Source organism: Ambystoma mexicanum, chromosome 4q (assembly GCF_040938575.1).
Source record: "Ambystoma mexicanum isolate Mex_15411 chromosome 4q, UKY_AmexF1_1, whole genome shotgun sequence".
Classification (NCBI taxonomy): Eukaryota; Metazoa; Chordata; class Amphibia; order Caudata; family Ambystomatidae; genus Ambystoma; species Ambystoma mexicanum.
The window spans coordinates 385,578,565-385,597,556 of NC_090928.1; the positions used below are offsets into that span (position 1 = coordinate 385,578,565).

General features: G+C 42.2%; 1 protein-coding gene and 1 long non-coding RNA gene across 3 annotated transcripts in view; one reads left to right on the plus strand and one right to left on the minus strand.

Moving 5' to 3' along the window:
- The window catches only part of AKT3 (AKT serine/threonine kinase 3), a 2,870,184-nt gene extending 2,869,233 nt beyond the window's left edge, over positions 1-951 (minus strand). For both annotated transcript variants that reach the window (XM_069607962.1, XM_069607961.1), the window contains exon 1: positions 768-951. The gene's annotated coding sequence lies outside the window, so the exon portion shown is untranslated. The remainder of the gene's footprint in view (positions 1-767) is intronic.
- A 67-nt stretch (positions 952-1,018) lies between these two features.
- Positions 1,019-16,599, plus strand: LOC138467741 (uncharacterized). The gene is made up of 2 exons (XR_011268135.1): positions 1,019-1,170; positions 11,762-16,599. It is a non-coding gene; the product is annotated as an uncharacterized lncRNA (long non-coding RNA).
- Positions 16,600-18,992: the final 2,393 nt, after the last annotated feature.

The following is an 18,992-nucleotide window of genomic DNA, read 5'->3' on the forward strand; positions in this document are numbered from 1 at the left end:
TGCATGGCATGTCTTTGTTCGTTTCGTGGAGTTGGGGGGAAAAAGTTACCAACGACTACGACACGATTTAAAGCTAGAAGTCAGGATTTAAGGTTTAAAACTAACGGACATTTAATTTACAAGTGCATTATCCGCATAGACATTGTGAATCAGCTGCTGGTAAAGGGGTATTCACACTGGAGGTAAAGCTTAGAGCGATCAGCAGTGTATCAGAGATGCTAATTTGGGATGAAGAACTAGCATGAGCTCCAGTGTAGAGAAGGGAGGTAGTGAAGGCATGGGATCGGGCAGTGAGTGATATACAGCTGCTGACCAAGTCACTAGAGCTCCAGTAAAGACCAACCGAACAGACACAGACTACACCAAGTTTGCCGCCGTGCCATTCCCCAACAGGTGATGCTCGGCGTGAATAAACCCTGGTTGCAGACTTGCTAGGTTAGCCGCTTTCATCAACAACAACAAACGCAGTACAATTGATAACCAACGAGCACCGACCGCTTCTTTTATTTGTTTCTCATACACACTGTACGGGAGAGGCTAGACCGTTAGCCACTCAACTGAGGCGCCAAGCCTATGCTTGCCCATCACCCGCAGCTGGAGGGCCAGGTACTGTGTGGTCTACACGCCACCCGCTGCTGCAAGCGTTGCAGACCGCGCCAAGCACACTGACCCTGTACACCTTGGATGCAATGACCCGGGCAGGCGTGGCAGCGGCCAGCCGTGCTCAGCGCCGTCCACCTCGGACAGCGACAGGCCCCGCTACTCACCGGAGGCTACACTAGCGGAGTCACGGCCAACTGCTGCGGTCCCAGGGCCTGGCCGGCATCCTACTCGGGCTCCTCCAGTGGCGCGGGCGCCTCCTCCCACCCAGACAGCAGCTGTGCTCCAGCCCTGGCCCACTCCAAACCCAGCCAGCGCCGTGCCGGGGAGGGCGGCGGGCACAATTTCCACCTTAGAAACGGCGCTGAACATCACGTGAGCAGCACGCTGAGCCACGTCCATGTTGTGTACATCCTACGCGTCCGAGGGGCGGGATGCGGAGCCCAGACAGTCTGCAGAGCTTGTGGTGCATGGAGAGGGGAGAACCCCTCGAAGAGCTCGGCTGCGTGGATCGAACCTTCTATGGAAAAGAAACAGCAGCTGAGAAACTGAGAAGTACTCGGTCTCAAGGTGGGTCATGAGTCCTGTGGACTTCAAACCGTTCGAAAGGCTTAGGGCTTCCAAGGACCGACAGAAAAGGATGAGACGGTTTCAGTGGCAGAATTGGGAGTTCTGAGAGTTTTTAGGGTGGTTTATAGATTCTAAGAGTAAGCTGAGGGCGGAAGTGCAAGGGGAGCGCTACATAGAAAATCCATGAGAGACAAGTTAAGGGGTCTGGCTTAAAGTTTCTCAGAGTAAAAAGAGAGCTGAGTCGACCAGTAGTGGAAGTGGAAAAAGGGAACTAGTGGTACTCTGGCTGCGTCCAAGAAGGAGGGAGTGGGATGGTCCGACAAATGGGGAGGGTTGGGGTTGACCAGGATCACAAACTTTGGCTCACATTGTTGGATTTCAAGGTCAACCGTAATAATGTCTCATAGAGTTTACTTAAACAAATAAAAATTGCATAATAAAGCCGGTATCCAGTGATTACAAAGAAAACAATTACAGAGAGGGAATTTATAACGAAACAAAAACAGCGCAAAAAAACAGTTAATTTTTGTGGAAACATAAATGAGGTTGGGGCGAGGGGACATAAAGGGTAGGGTGGGGGTTGGGTTGGAGTGGGTTTAAACACAATTGGAAACGGGGCTTGGGAGGGGGCCCCAAATAAAAACAAACAAAATTCTGTATTTTTTTCGCTGTTTTTGTTTCGTTAAAAATTGACTCTCTGAAAAGCTATAATCACATAGAACCAATAAAGCCACATGAAAACATGTACATGCTTTTAGCAATAGGTTAAGCCAAAAGAATATAATCGTGGCTTTAATTTTACATCCTGAATGGTAAACTATAAGTCCCAGAATGCAAGATAATGCCAACCTGAAAAATCTAGTTAACCCTACTGTACTTTCAGTGATTGAAGACATGTTATAAAAGAAGTTGGGTAATTAACAACGATATACAGATTCTTTGTCACAAATCTACAGCTTCTTGTTATTCATGATGTTGAAAACATTTGATTAGTGACTTACAGCAACTTTATTTTTTGGCATGTCAAGATACTAGACATCATGGGTATAACCACATCTTTAAATAGGCGCTTTGTGTTCCTCACTTTAACTGTCACAGATTTGCATGGTAACTGGTGCTTTGCGAGCCCTTTGAGTTGGATATGGTCCATCCTGCATATGAAAGGCTCTGCCACTAATAAAAGAAATGCGTTTGCAACCTGAACGACCTGCATAGACAAGGACTGTGTGTGTGTCTGCCTAGCTGTGACTTGGGGAAAACTGACAGTGTTCTAATGTTCGGCCTGAGCCGATTCTATATTTGGCTCAGGTGGAAGAAAAAGCACCAAGGAAGTGCTCTTGTGCCTTTGAACTAAAGGTACGCTCTGTAAATAGCGAACTAACTAGTGGTACGGTGTACCAATGATTTATATCACACTTCCATCTCTGGAGTCGACCCATTCCTGGTATCTTGCTTCCCTCTCCCTCCAAAAAGCTTCCTCCTTTCCCATCTCCTACAACACAAAACCAAAACCTGGTCTGCCTTCACACACCTATAAGAAAAACCCCTAACTGGGTCCCAATTTTGGGAGAAAAGACAATGAAATAGCATGTTTTGTCCATGATAACGCAATTCGGTTGAGGGTCCAATCCGTGATTCCAGCATAGTTGGAGCTTTAGACACTTGAACGCATATTTTCTCTGCTTTAGCCGATACAAACATTTGTTCATTATGGCTTTAAAAAGCCAAAATAATATAGTGTTTTATGACATGGAAATTACAAAAATGATAGTATTAACTAACGGAACAAGTATATACATTTTTGTGTTAAGGAAAGAGAGTAGGAGTGTAGGATTATTTTCCATATCTAGAATGGCACTCCATGAGTGCCAAATGCAAAATGACAGTCTAAAAAATCTACCGAGGTTTTTGAAAATGTACCTTCAAAACTTAAGAAGCACAACCACAAAAAACGGAAAGGGTCACCTGCTTGTAGTCATTGTTTGACACACAGTCAGCTTGCGCGCAGTGTAAACAAAAAAAAAAAAAGTGAAATTCCACAAAAAGAAAAAAACCTTTTGGGGGCAGTGTGTGTGAGATAACAGCATGCGTCATGGTAATAATATACTAACCAAATAAAAAAGCAGGGCTTACTTTGTAATGATATTCATTGTCTTGGAAGAAGAAACAGTTTAGCTGTTGGGGCTTTCAAGTACAGGTGCACATAGCCATGTCTTATTAGGCAACATTTACACCCAGTATTTTGCAGGCAGTTATCAATTTTCTGATGCTGCATTCCCGTAATTCATACTTAAGTCCAATGCCGATAAGATGTGTGCTAAAACAATTTGCAAGCTTTCCGCTTTGTGACTCCTTATCAGCACGAATGCTCCTGAAGAAACAAGGAAAGGATTGCATGCCCCCACTGGTGAGGGATCTGTTCTGGATTGGGAGGACACAACGTCACATAGCTTCTCGCTAGCTAGTCATGATTTTGTACATGTCTATTTTTTTTCTGCCAAAAGCAGGCTGGGTTCAGCTTGCATTTTCCAGCCCGTGGCATGACATTCTGGGCACACTTGAACCAGCTACGTGACCCTAGTAAGCCCGAACCTTATCTGGCTCACCCGCCTCTACACAGGGTTGGGCAGTCCGTTGGTCAGTAGAGGGTAGGGATGATGCGGCCAGCAGCCCTGTCAGTCGTTTTGAAACTTGTATATTATTTCCCTTCACATACACCCAATTGAATGCCACTGTTCTCAGATTGTCACAAACAAAAAAAGACGTAGTACCACAACTAAATTGGCCTGCATCACCTAGAACAAATACGTTTTCCTTATACTGTCGTATTTCCGCTAATAATTATTTTCAATTTGATTGGATTTTCATTTGCACATATATATGAAGCCTGCAATCTGAAACCAGTTTTGGAATAATGTTCTATTCCTTCAGCCTCTCCACCTCCCCACTCCTGTGGGACCTAAAACTCGGACACATGGGATCAACACATACATGTACTAGCAAAATAAGGTCAATGAATGTCAAACAAATTAAGGGCCAGCCTTCTAACTGGATGTGTCAGTCCTCTGTATTCCTCTATATGATGAAATGACTGCTGATGTGCAGGTGATCACTGATGAGTAGAGGCTAAAGCACCTACACAGTCCCACACTACTACTGAACCAGCACAGATCCCAGCCGTAAAAGTGAAACATTCATAGCACGATGGGTATAGCTTAATCGCTGTTTAGGCTAGCGAAGGCAAAAATAGTCTTTTTAATTAAACATCCAGGCAACAAATAAAAATACTACACATAACACGTGTGTGAAAGGAACTGGTAACTTAAGTGGTGTTGTGTGAGTGGCGCTGGATGTCTTGGCGGCCTCGGGTGCAGAGAAGCAGGGACTACCTTCCACAGTGAGCAGGCTCGATGGGCTCTACACAGCGTTATGGTACTGCAGCAGCCACAGCTTGGAGCTTGAAGAAGCTGGTAACCAGGCAGGAATGTTCTTGTAGGGATGTTAGAAGACTCTAAGAGTCACTGATTTGGAGGTGGCAGAGCTTCTGCATTGAGTGAAATTCGGAGATTAGGAGGCAGTCGAGGTTAGAGATGACTCCTGCGGTTTCCTTGCAGCAGCTGGGATGCTGTCAAAGGTTCCCAACCAGTGTCAAAGTAGTTCAAAGATACAGGGAGAGCCAGGGTTGCTACCTTGGTTCTGTGGTTGCTGGGAGACCCAGCTCAGGGGCAAGGTGAGTCGTTTTCTTTGCCCTTCCCAACCAGGAAGGTGTGTAGTGAACATTTGAAGGGTTTGTCATCTCTAGTGAGCAGGGTCCTGGGTACCAATGTTTTAGTTGCAGTAGCCCTTGTCCAGCCAGCTTGTTATCCTAATTAGGACTTTGGGATGGTTAGGGAGAAGAGCTTACCTATTCCTTGGAGCTCCTGGTCTTCACCTCTCTGGTAGATGACTTTGGAGTAGACTATACTCCCAATCAGGTTCCAGTGAATCCTTCTTCAAAAGTGTTCCAAAGTTGAATCAACTAAGGGGAAGGTCGTTGCCCTCCCACCCACCCCCTTTATGTAAGTAAAATTCAACAGCCGATTGCTGCAGAGCAAGCCTTTTGTTAAGGATCCAATCCTGGTGTCTTTTACCTGCTGATGTCAAAATCGGCGTGCCGTGCCTGCAGGAAGTACGAGGGGGACTGGAAGTTTGGTAGACCTAGTAAAATCCAAGATGGTGAGACTTGGAGTAATCCGTCTTATTCAAGGCAGAAACGCCCCTTTTGATTTCTCTCTATCTCACAAGGTCAGGGGATGACCATAAATATGGATATATAAAGGAGACCGATTCAAATGTTTTCAAATACACTGATCTTTTACAAACAAGTCTGATGTTCCCCACCTCCATATACCATGTCTTGAAAAAATAGAACAGGTGAAAAATGCTTCTTCCAATTATCCGAACCAAACTTATTTTAATAAAATTTTACAAAAAATCAAAATAATTAATAAAAATAGGTTTGTACATAAATATGACCCGACATCACAAACCATGGTAGATAAAAACAATACAATCACCAATTTCACAAACATAATCAAATACAATAATCAAACAAAATACAACAGACCCACAACAAATGGTTTTTACAATTTTTTTACAGCTGAGTAATTCCACTCCAGCTAACAACCATCCCACATGTTTCAGTTCTTAGTTGCATTGATTGCATGAACTTTCTTCAGGGGAGATACCCAATTTTCTTATTCTCCACCATGTAATCCAGGGCCACACTTGGAGTTATCAATTGTACTCCTCTTATTAGGATCTTAGTAGTACTGGAGTAGCAATACACCCTTGAGTAGCCTCCAACGAGAACTGTATGCTCGCAAAACTGAATTGAGGTCTGGCGCGATCAATCGGAGAGCCGGTGTGTTTCTTGCCTGGACGGAGTTTAAAGATACCGGACTATTGGAGGTGCGGAGTCACAGCAAAAGTTCGTTGTATTGCTATAAAAAGACCTTGATTCAGTTTTGCAAGCATACAGTTCTCGTTGGAGGAGCACTGATCATGACCAAGGCTATTTAGGAGCCAGAAAGAAATTCATATAGACTTGATATTTGAAGTTTACGGCTACTCAAGGGTGTATTGCTACTCCAGTCCTACTAAGATCCTACTAAGAGGAGTACAATTGATAACTCCAAGTGTGGCCCTGGATTACATGGTGGAGAATAAGAAAATTGGGTATCTCCCCTGAAGAAAGTTCATGCAATCAATGCAACTAAGAACTGAAACATGTCGGGATGGTTGTTAGCTTGAGTGGAATTACTCAGCTGTAGAAAAATTGTAAAAACCATTTGTTGTGGGTCTGTTGTATTTTGTTTGATTATTGTATGTGATTATGTTTGTGAAATTGGTGATTGTATTGTTTTTATCTACCATGGTTTGTGATGTAGGGTCATATTTATGTATAAACCTATTTTTATGAATTATTTTAATTTTTGGTAAAACTTTATTAACATAAGTTTGGTTCGGATAATTGGAAGAAGCATTTTTCACCTGAGACTTGGAGCAAGTCAGACCTAGGAGACGAACAAAAGACCTAGTTCACCAAGTTTTATTAAGAAGACCTCGACTATCTTATAGCTATGTTGAATGGTTTCCCGAACTTCAACGAAAACAACAAACTGGTGCTTGTCGGGATGTCTCACAAAAACTCCATCCTCCATCCAAACCTATTCTATCCTATGCTGTATCCCTACCACTGATCGGCAAAAAGTATGTTCTTTAGTTTAAGTCAATTTTCTCCGACTCTGCTTGGCTTCTGGTGGCTGGTTTCTGACACCCTCCCAATTGTGTATTTCGTTCTCTCTCTCAGGCTCCAGCCTGCTGTTAGAGTTTAAAGTTTGGTTCTTTAAGTCTTCCTCTCTTCTTAGAAAAGGTTGCCTGGGACCGCCATGCAAGCGTTCTTCTTAGTTCAAAAAGTTAATCTCCATATAGGAGTAGCTAGTTCTCTAAACCTGTTCCTTGGTTGCAACAACAATATTGAGGAGTCCTGATTATCTTGATTTAAATTAAGTCTCTTGTTCGCCACATCTTTTAAACTCCTCGCACTTTTCAAGTCTTTTAGTCCATTGTAGACTATCTGACTCTTTAGGTAGTCTGGATACAGTATTGCATTCTCCTCCTTGTGAGGTATTCTGTGGCTCAGCCCTCATGGGCTATTCAACCTCTAAAGTCATCTGGTTATCATATGGCTTTAACCCCCTCGTGGGTATTTCCATACTCAGCCCCTCATGGGCTGTCTGGCCTCTAAAGTCACCTGATTCTCTGGTTGCATTAACCCCCTCGTGGGGTAGTCTCAGGCTCAAACCCTCGTGGGATGTCTGGGTGCATTGCAAATATTTGCCAGCCTCTCCATGGTAAGGATGTGACTAATTTTAGTAAGCCAATCTCTGCGTTCCATAGGGTCACCATGACAGATGGAACCCAATGCTAAGAGAATAGTAATGCCCCAATGCTCAGAGAATAGTAATTTGTTCTCCGCCATCTGTGGTACCTGTAGTCAGTTGTGTCGAATTTGGAATTTCCAAATGCATCTCCATTTTAGTTCTGACTTACAACCATAAGCCTCTGAGGGCGGGGGAGTTCCCATATGCCCTGTTAACGGCACGCTCCTCCAGCATCTGGCACTTATATTTGTAGCTATACAATGCAGATTGTCCAGCATTATGTTTCCATCTGTACGTTCTCTTTACCTGAGTCTCTGAAAGCTGGATACAAATGGAATTCCTAGCCATTATGTGTCGCCCCCAGTCTCCTCATCTATGGGCACTCCCAACTTCTCGCATTTTGTTTGATATGTTCAGTTTGGTTGATTTTCTGGCTTACAAATGCCTAGATTTTGGAAATCAAGCCGTTAATGGAATCTACATTCCAAAAACTTGATTCTAGGGGTGCAAAGTCCATGGATGCTCAAGGTCTCACGTAAAACCCATACATATCATGTTTATTCCAGTTTGTGTTCCAACCTGTGCTCTGAGACACTTTTGCTTTGGAGGGGAGGTTTTATTTTCTTCATACCCCGTGGTGATCTATTTGTATACTATTACAACACGCAACTCATGGGCTTACCACAGTACTTTGGAGAGAAGGCACTGCCACCAACTTGTCATTTACCCAGGGCTAATGGCTTTTATTTTTCCGTCATGTTACCATAGGGCAGTGTGACCGAATGTCCATCTGGCGAGGGCAAGATGGGTACAGCTTTTTTGATTTTTATTAACATAAATTGATGCAAGTAATTCTGTTCTGAAAGGGAGGCCTGCTAATTGGATCCCCTTTCATAAATGCTCCATGCCAGAATTATAGTAAAAATGTATATCTTTGCTGAGAAGGCCTCCAGGCGCCCTCAGCCCCAGGCCTGCAGTGGCACAGGGCAGGTTCAAAAGTCCCAGCTACATCCCTGGCATCAGCTGGAACGCAATGTTCCTGCAGGATGAAGCAGCTTTTTAATCTTCTGCACCTCTTTCCAAACCTAATTATTATAAGCTTAGTCGGCCTGGTAGCACATACATTTTTAAATATATGCTGTGCCTGGTTGTGGCATGGTGATTACTTAGAGCTGTGTGCAAATCCAGCGAATGTGTACATTCTCCCCAATGGGAAGCCACCCACCCCCTTTGGGACTAGGAACGCCTAAGTGAGGGTTCCATCCCACCTCCCTTCCATTCAAAGACCCCAATGTTTATTGGCTATATGGAAATGGAAGATGTTAATGTACAGGGCCCATTTTAAGAAGGATGGCTTGGTTACTGATATGTACCTGTAACCACCTCCTGGAGAAGCCGCTGACCAGTGGACCTCTCTTCTTTACTCCAGGGATGGAGTTAAAACCAACAGGAAACCAGCTGATTTGGAGATAATCTGCCAGAGAACGCATAATGCCAGCTCACACAGAGGAGGGGAGGCAGTCTGTCTGACGAAGGACGTAGAGCCATGTAGAGGATGTGTGTGATGGAGACCGAGGGCTCTGCAGGAACACTGCCGCTTCGGCGAAAGCAGGAACCCCAACCAGGCAGGGGCAACTAAGATGAGAAGCGAGCAGAGAAGCACCCCAAAGAGCCGGTGTCTCGTTGCATAGACACCAAAGTTTTGAACGGGAAGAAGAACCGAACAACCGACTGCACAGAGGAAACGAGGGTGCAGATCCACAGGAGCCAGGGATGCAGACTGTAGTACCGAGTCCTGCTGCCAGAAAGAAAGCATGCAGCTACAGTGGGGGACTGGTTGGAGGGCAGAGAAACCAATATCAAACTGAGTGAAACAAGCCCGTGGCCGACCTGGGGCTGAGAAACTAAAAACCCTGCATGGAGTGAAAGGAAGATTTCGAAACAGGGCTGAATGAGCCCATAGCCCACCCAGCGCTGAGAAACGTTTATTGTGGGGTTACTTTAGCATAGGGAAGTTATCGTATGAATAGGGCATATTGGATTTTATTTTTGGTTAATCTAATAATTAGTTCAACAGTATCCTCTTGTTTGTGTTCTGTGTCTGATTTATTACAGAGTACACTATTATACAGCCACATCAATTTGGTATCGCTCTTGTGTCCGCTCTGTGAGCAGGGCTCAGCTATGACCGGACTGATGTATATTCTTGTCTGGTCTGCCTGTTTCTGCAGCTGCCCTGTAGAACAATGGGCAGGATGTTACCTCTTTGATCCACCTGCTGGAAGGACAATATCTTCCCCTTGGGGCAAAGAACTCCCCCCCACTCCCCCCCCCCCCCCCCCCGAGTCCTCCTGGGAATCGTGGATTCAAAGGCAGCACTGGCATAACAAAGCCAATCCCACACCAGTGTGCTGACCACTGGAGTCCTTTTGAAGTCAGTAGACCTAAGAACAGGGCAGAGGTAGGGAGAGTAGGACTGAGATGAGGGTTTCACCATCTTGGTTTCTGTCGGGGCTCTCTATCTCTTTCTGCCCCCCCCACCCCCCATGTCCTGAAGGCAAGGCACTCTTGATGTGATGTCAGAAGGCAAAGGGCACTTGTTACAGCTGCCTAGGTTGGACCACTCGCAGCAGGCTTGCTTTGGACCAATTTCCGTAACATTTTGCAGTTATAAGAAAGAGGTAACCCCTCATTCCTCTTTAATTCTTGTAGAACAAGAAGAATTCACTGGGTGTCTGCTTGAAGTGCATACAGTTCCAAAGTCCTCCACCAGTGTGATAAAGACAGAAGGCAACCAAGGTAGAGGATGGTTCTGACCCAAACGTCTGATGAAACATTGGGAGTGAACTGCCGTTTGACAAATGCCTCTCTTCTGCCTGCACTGGAAAAACACTCCTGTTCACTGGAGGTGAAGAATCCCCTGTAAGTGCCAAGCAAACAGGGGAGTGCAGAACAGAAGGACTTGCTTTGTCCTTGAGCCCCTGAATCTGGACTCCCAGCCACTCAGAAGGCCAGATGGAGCAGAAAACCTTTTTCACTGCCCCGAGACCCCTTCGAGCCCGATCAACTGTGCTTTGTATTCAAGCTACAACAGGGCGTACAGTGCTGCTTTAGGTATGCTGAGGGAACTTCAAACCACTTGCTTCATCTCGAGCCATCCAGACACTGACTCGACCCCTTCAAGCGGACCGACTAGTTTCGGCCTGATTGTGAGCTCAACATTGTGAGAGCAAGTGACTTGAACGACAACTAGACTTCTGGAAGCCATCTAACTCGCTGCCTCTTAGACTCAACCCAGCAGCGCGATTGTCTTGCCGCTGTTGTGGAAAATTCCATTCACATGATCCAAATGATGAATGAGGCAGGCTTGGTAAATGTTTTAATAGCAGCAATGCAAAACCAGTAACGGAGATCAAGAGGACTGGTTCTGCACACAAAATCCAACCCGAGCTTGCCCATGATTCATGCTGTAATTCTTGCTCACAATGTTAATTGTTGTTATTTCTCTGTATTTGTTGTTACAATGTACAGCGCTTTGGCATAAAGCGCTCTATAAATCAATCAATCATTCAAGATTGCAGCAATTCTTCTACATTTTCAAACAAATTGAAGCCTGTGCAAGAGGCCTGGGCTTCCACATTCATTCATTCATCCTTAAGGAGTACTCTTTCAGTTTCCTGCTTATCCCAAGAACTTCGAAGAAGAACTTTAACCCTTTTGCTTCTCCAGGCCCTGTGCGATACAGCCCACATGCCTTTCCGCAGCTGCAGGTTTATTATAAAAGATTTTCTATGGCTCATCTAGTTTCATCTACAAGGCAGTGATCAGCTGGTATTAACCACTGCAATTATATGCGGACACAGTTGAAAGAAACAACCCTCCCATACATTGTCTGGGTAATGCAAACGAACGTTCTTGCTTATGAATGTCAAGAGGAAGTACGTCTTTGAATGCAAGTGTTTAAAAATATTCAAGATGAAGTCTAGCACCTAATCAGACCAGTGGAAAGTTATATTGGCCTGGCCTAAACTAATATAGCAGCAGTAATACTTATTTGATTCCTAAAACAGCACTCCATTTCTTTATATTGTATCAAACTAGATATTTTATAACATTCATTTTTCTTTCTTTTCTATCACAACACTGACTTGGCCGCTGCACTGGAGTGATTGGAAGCCATTGTCTCGTATCTCGAATGCTGATTCGATTAACCTATCGTAAGCACTTTCAAACAGACTTGAAGCCGACCGCCAGTGGAATTGCATCGACTCTTAACATCTCAATGCAGTCTCAGCTATGGCAAAAGCGCCAACAAGACCATCTCGATGATAAGTGCCAAATACAAGAATAAAGTCACTGGAAAAAAGCCCTGCACAAAGTGTCTACTTTTGTGACAAGGCTTTTAAGCCTCCTATCCCTTTTTCTTCAAGAACATAACTTTGAACATTGACATTGTTGCTCAATCTGATTGCCTGGACTCCCTGCTCGTCTACCCAGGGTGCCCTTTCACGCAAGTCTGCTGTCTGTGTGTTGTTTACAAGGGTGGGTTTTTCTAGTGTTTTTTGATTAGTTGCTTGCATTTATATTTGATTAAAAGTCTAAATTGTTCTAGAACCTTATTTGGATTTTTTTTAAATGTTGGAACCTTTGTACGTAAGTTTCTTGTTTGGGTTGCTATTGTTAACAGCTCACACCTCTCATGAAGAGTATAGCCTGCCCTCTGCCCGCCCACCTGTCGGGCTGTGTCCGTTTCATCTTTATTATTAGCATTACTTTAGTGTGTGGGTCTGAGTAGATGGTTTAGCCACTATTCATCCATGTACTCTGGCAGAACAGTTGTCATTTTGCGGACATACAGGTGTATGTAATTTGGAAGACTGGACTTTTGGGCATACATATTAAAGTGGAAGAATTGTTAGTATCAGGGTTTGAAATGGCTGGGTGCTATTTAGCTCCTGTTTGTACCCTAGAAGAACCTGGTTAGCTTAACTCCAAGAGCTACTTTTGACTCCCCAGGCCAATCGATGCATTACAAATATATCCATGGCACATAAACTCTATGTATTTGAAACTGTGTATAAAAGAAGCATTCATACACGCCTACAAGCTATTTAAATCTTATATAAATAAAACAGGAATGTAAACGTATTCAGCAAAGGTTCAAGGAACGAGGGTACACGTCCCATTGTATTAATAAAGCATTGCACAAAACCAATGTACGTTCTAGAGACTCCTTGTTGGAGCATTCCACTTCAAGCTAGATTTGTCCACTTATGAGACCATCTTTATCACCAAATATGTACAGGATAGTGATCGGCTCTTCAAGCTACTTGAGAAATATTGGCATCTTCACAAATTAGATCCAGACCCGACACCATACATTTCTCACAAACCCAGGCTGGTTTTTACCATGCACAAGACGCTCAGAAATCAACTCAGTCCCTCTTCCCTTGAACCACAATCTGAGTCCCGCAAATATTCTGGGTGGTTTAAGAGCGGCCCCTCTGGCTTCCACAAGTGTGGTACATGCAGCTTCTGCCAATATGCACGGTCACCAGTGACCAAATTTGTATGCCATCATGCTTGTTATTTTCTATATGAGATCTCATCAATTGTAAATCCAAATTCATTGTTTATGCCATCCAATGCGTTTGCAAGAAAGTATACGTAGGTAGTACTATACGAGAACTTCGGATTAGGATATGGGAGCATCTTTCCAACCTTAACAGCCAGGACCCAAAGCTACTATTTGCAACGCTTTGGCAAACTTATCAATGGGACAGTAACAAAGATATTCGATTCGTTGGATTACAGCAAGCATGCTCACATGCCAGAGGTGGAGATCGTCAGCTATTACTACGACAGTTAGAAGCACGCATGATTTGTAAACTTAGATGTACTTCTTTAGGCCTTAACCAGGAACATGAATTGAATGTCTTTGTATGAGGTTTTCTTCAAAATGTGGCAGGCATATACACTGGACATATGCGTTTCACATTTGAAACCCTGACCGATTATTTAGGACACAGGTTTTGGAAACCAACAAACTATATACGTAGATTGTGATAGGGCTCTCTGTCTTGTCATGGTTTGTTATTGTAAATAAAAACTGTTTGGTCTGCCCCACTCTATGGTGCACATCACTATTTGTTATTAAATATTTTATCATTTTCCTGATAAGGTGGGTGTATGCTGATTCCCAATGCAGGTAAATACCCACAGCAGTATTCTTTTATCTGAACCTTATACGAAATTCTTGAACTTCTTGAACTTCACATTTCAATTATGAATTATTACCAGCATCTAACACGTACCATAACTTAACATAGCATTTTATCAGCACGACACAAGTTATGTCTTTTTACCAATGTAACATCAACATCACAATCGTATGAGTCTGTATATAATACATATATACGTTCGATATTTTGTGGTTGACACCAAACGTCATGTTATATTATCACCAAGTTACGGCAGCACTTTGCCACGGTTCCTTCATTCATCACAACATGATATGCTGTTACGTAATGTATGATGGGTCACCTGACCCTTAAAGAACATTCAGTCACATGATTACATCCGCTCACAGCACACGGCCTTCCACTACACACAGACATCGAATTCCTTCAGAGGCATTGAAGCCTGTTACGACGTCCATACAAACCCTCAGGTAAGACAATGAATCTCCGACTGAGGTCATGCCTAGGCGCCCTGCATATGTACAAATGTGAACACCCTATTTACTGCTCACAAAGCGCCTTTATTCAATTGCAGGCAATACTGATCTTTTTTCAAACGTAAGATCCTTTCCTTAAGACTCTTTAGTATTTATTTATTCTATCGTAAGGTTTCCACTCTGGTTGAGGATTACCGCTAGCTGGGCTGCTTTATTCAGTTTATTTTATTCAATCTATTTTCGTTTTTCAAATTTTTTAATTTTTTTTTTTAAATCTACATTAATGTTTATACTTCTTATTTTATTATTTGTTTTTACTAACTTGGGTTGCCCTTATCTTTTAGCCTTTATCGCATTGCATCTTTATGCATTAGAGAGCGTTTTTGCTAAATTCATCTTGAAGAAATAGTCAATTTTTTGTTTCTATGACTGTACCCGGAGCTTGGGTTATACTGCGCCAATGCTAAATTCATCTTGAAGAAATAGTCCATTTTTTGTTTCTGTGAGTGTACCCTGAGCTTGGGTTAGACTGAGGCAATGCCTAGTCCTCTTTCTATCTCCTTGTATGTTTGAAGGAGCAGTTGCCCGATTGGCAGATTAGAATGCAAGTTCCCCTTTAAAAGGAAGCAGGAAGTAAACCTAATGTCCAGTTTGGAACAGCTGACTGCTGCGGTTTTGTTTCTCTGCTGTTTTTCATGTGTTCCTGAGTAGGCGAGGCCCTTCTTTTTGAAGCCAGCATTCAAGGAAAGCTAACCTAGGACCCCTTTTCACATACAAATTCTGATGCTAAACAAAGGGCTAAATCCATTGACTATCCTTCTTCTTCTTTCCCACCACCTTCCCTTTTTAGTCTAATACTGGTGGGTGAATTTGACAGCGGGGAAGCAAGTATGTCCCAGCACGCTGGAACACTTTTTGAAGGTAAAATGACCGTTTTCATGTAAAAATCTACGCTATCACTAAAAGACTTAAAGCACCCTTTCTCGGATTAATTCTGTTAAGGAAATGGAAATGGAATTATGGGATATGTAGTTTCACACATTAGAAATAATAAGTCCACTATTCTTCCTTCTCTTCCCTCCTCTTTCTCTTGGTAGTTATTTACTGTTGAGCGAATTCAGTAGCAGGGAAGCAAGTGTGCCCCAGCTCGGTAGAAACGTATTGAAGGTAAAATTACTTTTTTCCTATGCAGAAATCAACACTAGCACTGGAAAGACCAAAAGCACAACGGTACTATACCGTCCTTGTTAATCAGATACGGTACAACACTGTTTTTTTGCTAACTAGAGACACACCATGCTTCAGCTAACATTTATCTATTTTATACTATTATATTCACAGGAATTGTATTTAGTGGAGTACTTTGACTTTGAGGTGGAGCTATAAATATTTCACTCGCTTACTGAACACTAGTGGAAAGACACAGTGGGAAACCACAGGAATCGGAACGTTTTGCAAAGCTGCAAAAAGAAAACTTTTTCTAAATGGACGTTTAAAGGTACAAATGAGATTGCCTTGCTATACTTATATCTTTAACCCTGGCCCTCTGTATGGTGCATCCTTTGGGGGCTTATAATTGCTTGAACTGACAGGAATGTACAGTAAGGGGGTTTTCTTGGTTTTTATTTGAAAACAGTTGGGGACTTAGTGGCCCAATTTTAACAATGGTAATTCATTTACCCCTGTTTTTTGCATTAGGAGGTTACACTAACCCCGAGCATCTTGGGTCTGAGTTTACAACAAAATTGAAGTTTGCTCCCCATTTATGAAATAACAGTAGCATACTGAGGGAGCTCAGAGATTGTGTTTTTTAACAATGTTGTTTGTCTATGTTTTTAAGCATTATTTAATGTTTTAAATCATGGTGTTGTTGTTTTATATGTTGTAGTACTGATAAAGCCTTTGAATAAGTCTACTAATCCTGAAGAAGACGTTGACCAATGGTTCTGTAAAATCTGGCCAATTGATGTCAAGTCGAAACTATACAAAAGGAAATCCAATGATGAGAGGCATACTACTAGAATAGTCTTGGCTACTTATAGTTGATACATAATGGTGGACTGTCAAAGTAGGAATAATGCTACTGTAAAAGTTATTTAGAATGTCTCTATACAAACTAGATTTGATTGTGAAGACGAATGGTAGAATGGTGTGTTGGTGATATACACATAGGAGAAATGTCTACACAAAAATGCGCTATTTGCACAAAAAAACGTGTTCACAAAAATATATGTTGATTTGGAAATGAATTGTTGTCTTATTGTTCAAAAATGATCTATTTTATGAAATTGTAACAGAATAAAATGATATATTTTTAATAAGAACACACTCTCTGGTCCTCAGCATGTGCTTTCTGAAACGCATTGAATTTTTCAGCATATAGGGCATCCTCTCTGTTTAGTAAATACTGGTCTTGGACACACGCATACTACGACCCATTGAAGTGAATGATATTTGGGTTTTGTTAACGTTCGGTGGACTCAGTCCACACACAGCGCGTCAGACGATATTTGGAACGCAAAGTGTGTCAACGTGTTTACAATCGAGTTAGCACATCAGAGACCTTGGTAAATATTTTCAATTTGTCTGGCTTTCAGCATCATTATTTTTGTACCACAAACCTTGATTCTCACTGGTGCCCATTATTTCCATTTTCTCGTGTATTGATTTTCAGGAGTCACAAATGTTCTATAACACTAGACTCTGACAACATGTTCAACGTGGGCGTTTATGATATTAAGATGTACAATTCGCCCCGGAGACCCTCTGCAAGATAATATTCGACAACAACAAAGGTATTTACAACCATCCTTGTTCCATATGGTACATATTTAAGACACATATGTTTACCATAGTCTTGCCCCTATCATTCCTTTCCTACATTACACAGAGCTGCAAAGTGCAATATAAGCCTATTACCAGTTGTCCTTGCATACTCAGCAAATCAGGTTATTTCCTCTACTCATGTTATTTATTTACCCGAATCACACAATGCATGTTGTCTGGGTTCTTAGGGGTACGATTAGCCAAGAAGCAAAATTTGCATGGTTTAAGAATGTGCACACCCGGGATCATTTGTCAATGGTACTGCATTGGGATCAAACACCTACCCTGTCACCAAACCTATGGATTGATCACGTGATATCTGGGGCTTTGACATGTACTGTTATTTTGGTCACTCTTGAACAATCATATTACACAGGCTTAAAAGCACTTACGTGACGAGACTATAAGTATCACTTGGCATGGATGCGCATTATATGAACAAGAATAATGAAGAATGCAGCAGTCTGCCATACCTAACAGGTGTTTCATTTCATTTTTGTTTCTTTCCCTATGGTCATTCAACATTTTTGACATCACGACTCCATGGCTGATCCTAAACGATGTCTTCTAATGTGATTGGTTGTATTTTAATTGATTTTACTGCAAAACCATGCGTTTCAGTTTTATTGAATATTTCCTGTTTAATATGGTATTCTTATATTCCCTCTCTCTTCTCCCTCCCTGTTATGCAACCAATTTATTTTGATGTTCTTTTGTGAGTTCATGTTTTTCACGATTTTCATATTTTTTTTGTCTATTTTGTTATGAATGATTAGACATAATCTAACTGTACATTTGATATAGACCCGCCTTGAAAAAGACTGAGGATGGTCGAAACACGTGTTGGCTAAGATTGGGCCTTCACATTTTCTAAATTGTGACAAATAAAATTGGTTGGCCCAGATCAAGCTTTCTTAAATTCGATGAATTAACTCTTATTTTTGGGTTAAGATTGGAACGATGTTATTCTAAAATGTTATTATTGAACTATCACCTACTTTTAGCACTGACTGAGGTGGGCAGCGCACATCCTATATACATACCCAAGTTTTTACATATGTTTGTAGGTTGGGATTAACCTACTGTTTTATAGGAGTGCAGCATTCTGTGTTTCTTATCCACTGTTATCTTCTGGATTTTTCACCAGAGCGCTCATTACCTCGTAATCCAATCATAATATCATTATATAAATAAAACATTAAAGTTTGCTTCTTATGCAGACGTTAGAATTATGACACACTGTGCCCTTGTCCCATTGGAAGCTCCTGTGCACTAAGTGATTCCTGATGCACAGGAGCTACTTTTAGCTCTTGTTCATCAAATGTTTATTTAGATCCTGCCAGTTGCACATAATTTTTTTTTTCCCATTCTCCATCTGTTTATTACGTTTAGTGTTACATGTTTTGGTCCTGCATGGTTAATATGCCCCTACAACTATGTATATTCGGTCTCTACTTGTCATGTTTGTTTTGCCTACCTTCGATGTCTACCCTCTGTCTGCTTAACCTCTACAAATGCCATCTTTTTTCTTTCTTGCTTTATCTGCCTACTTTCCCACTTTGTGTCTGTTCATGTCTCTCCCCCATTGCTTTCTTTCTTCTTCCTGTCCTTTCTTTGTTCAGCACTTTGACATAAAAGTGCTGAAAGAGCCCTGCAATCAACCAACATAGTTATAATAATGAAGATTGATGGGCCAACCAGTAATCCGGCAGTAACAGCGGGGAATGAGGAGCTAATACATAGATTGCTGCTATTCTGACTTCCATATGGGATGGTGTGAATAACCTTTTGCCAAATACATGTGACCTATTATGCTTTAAATGATTTCTGTTCATGTGCTAATTCTCCTTGTACACACAAGGGATTTCACATAGGTATGTTAGTGTGGCACAAGT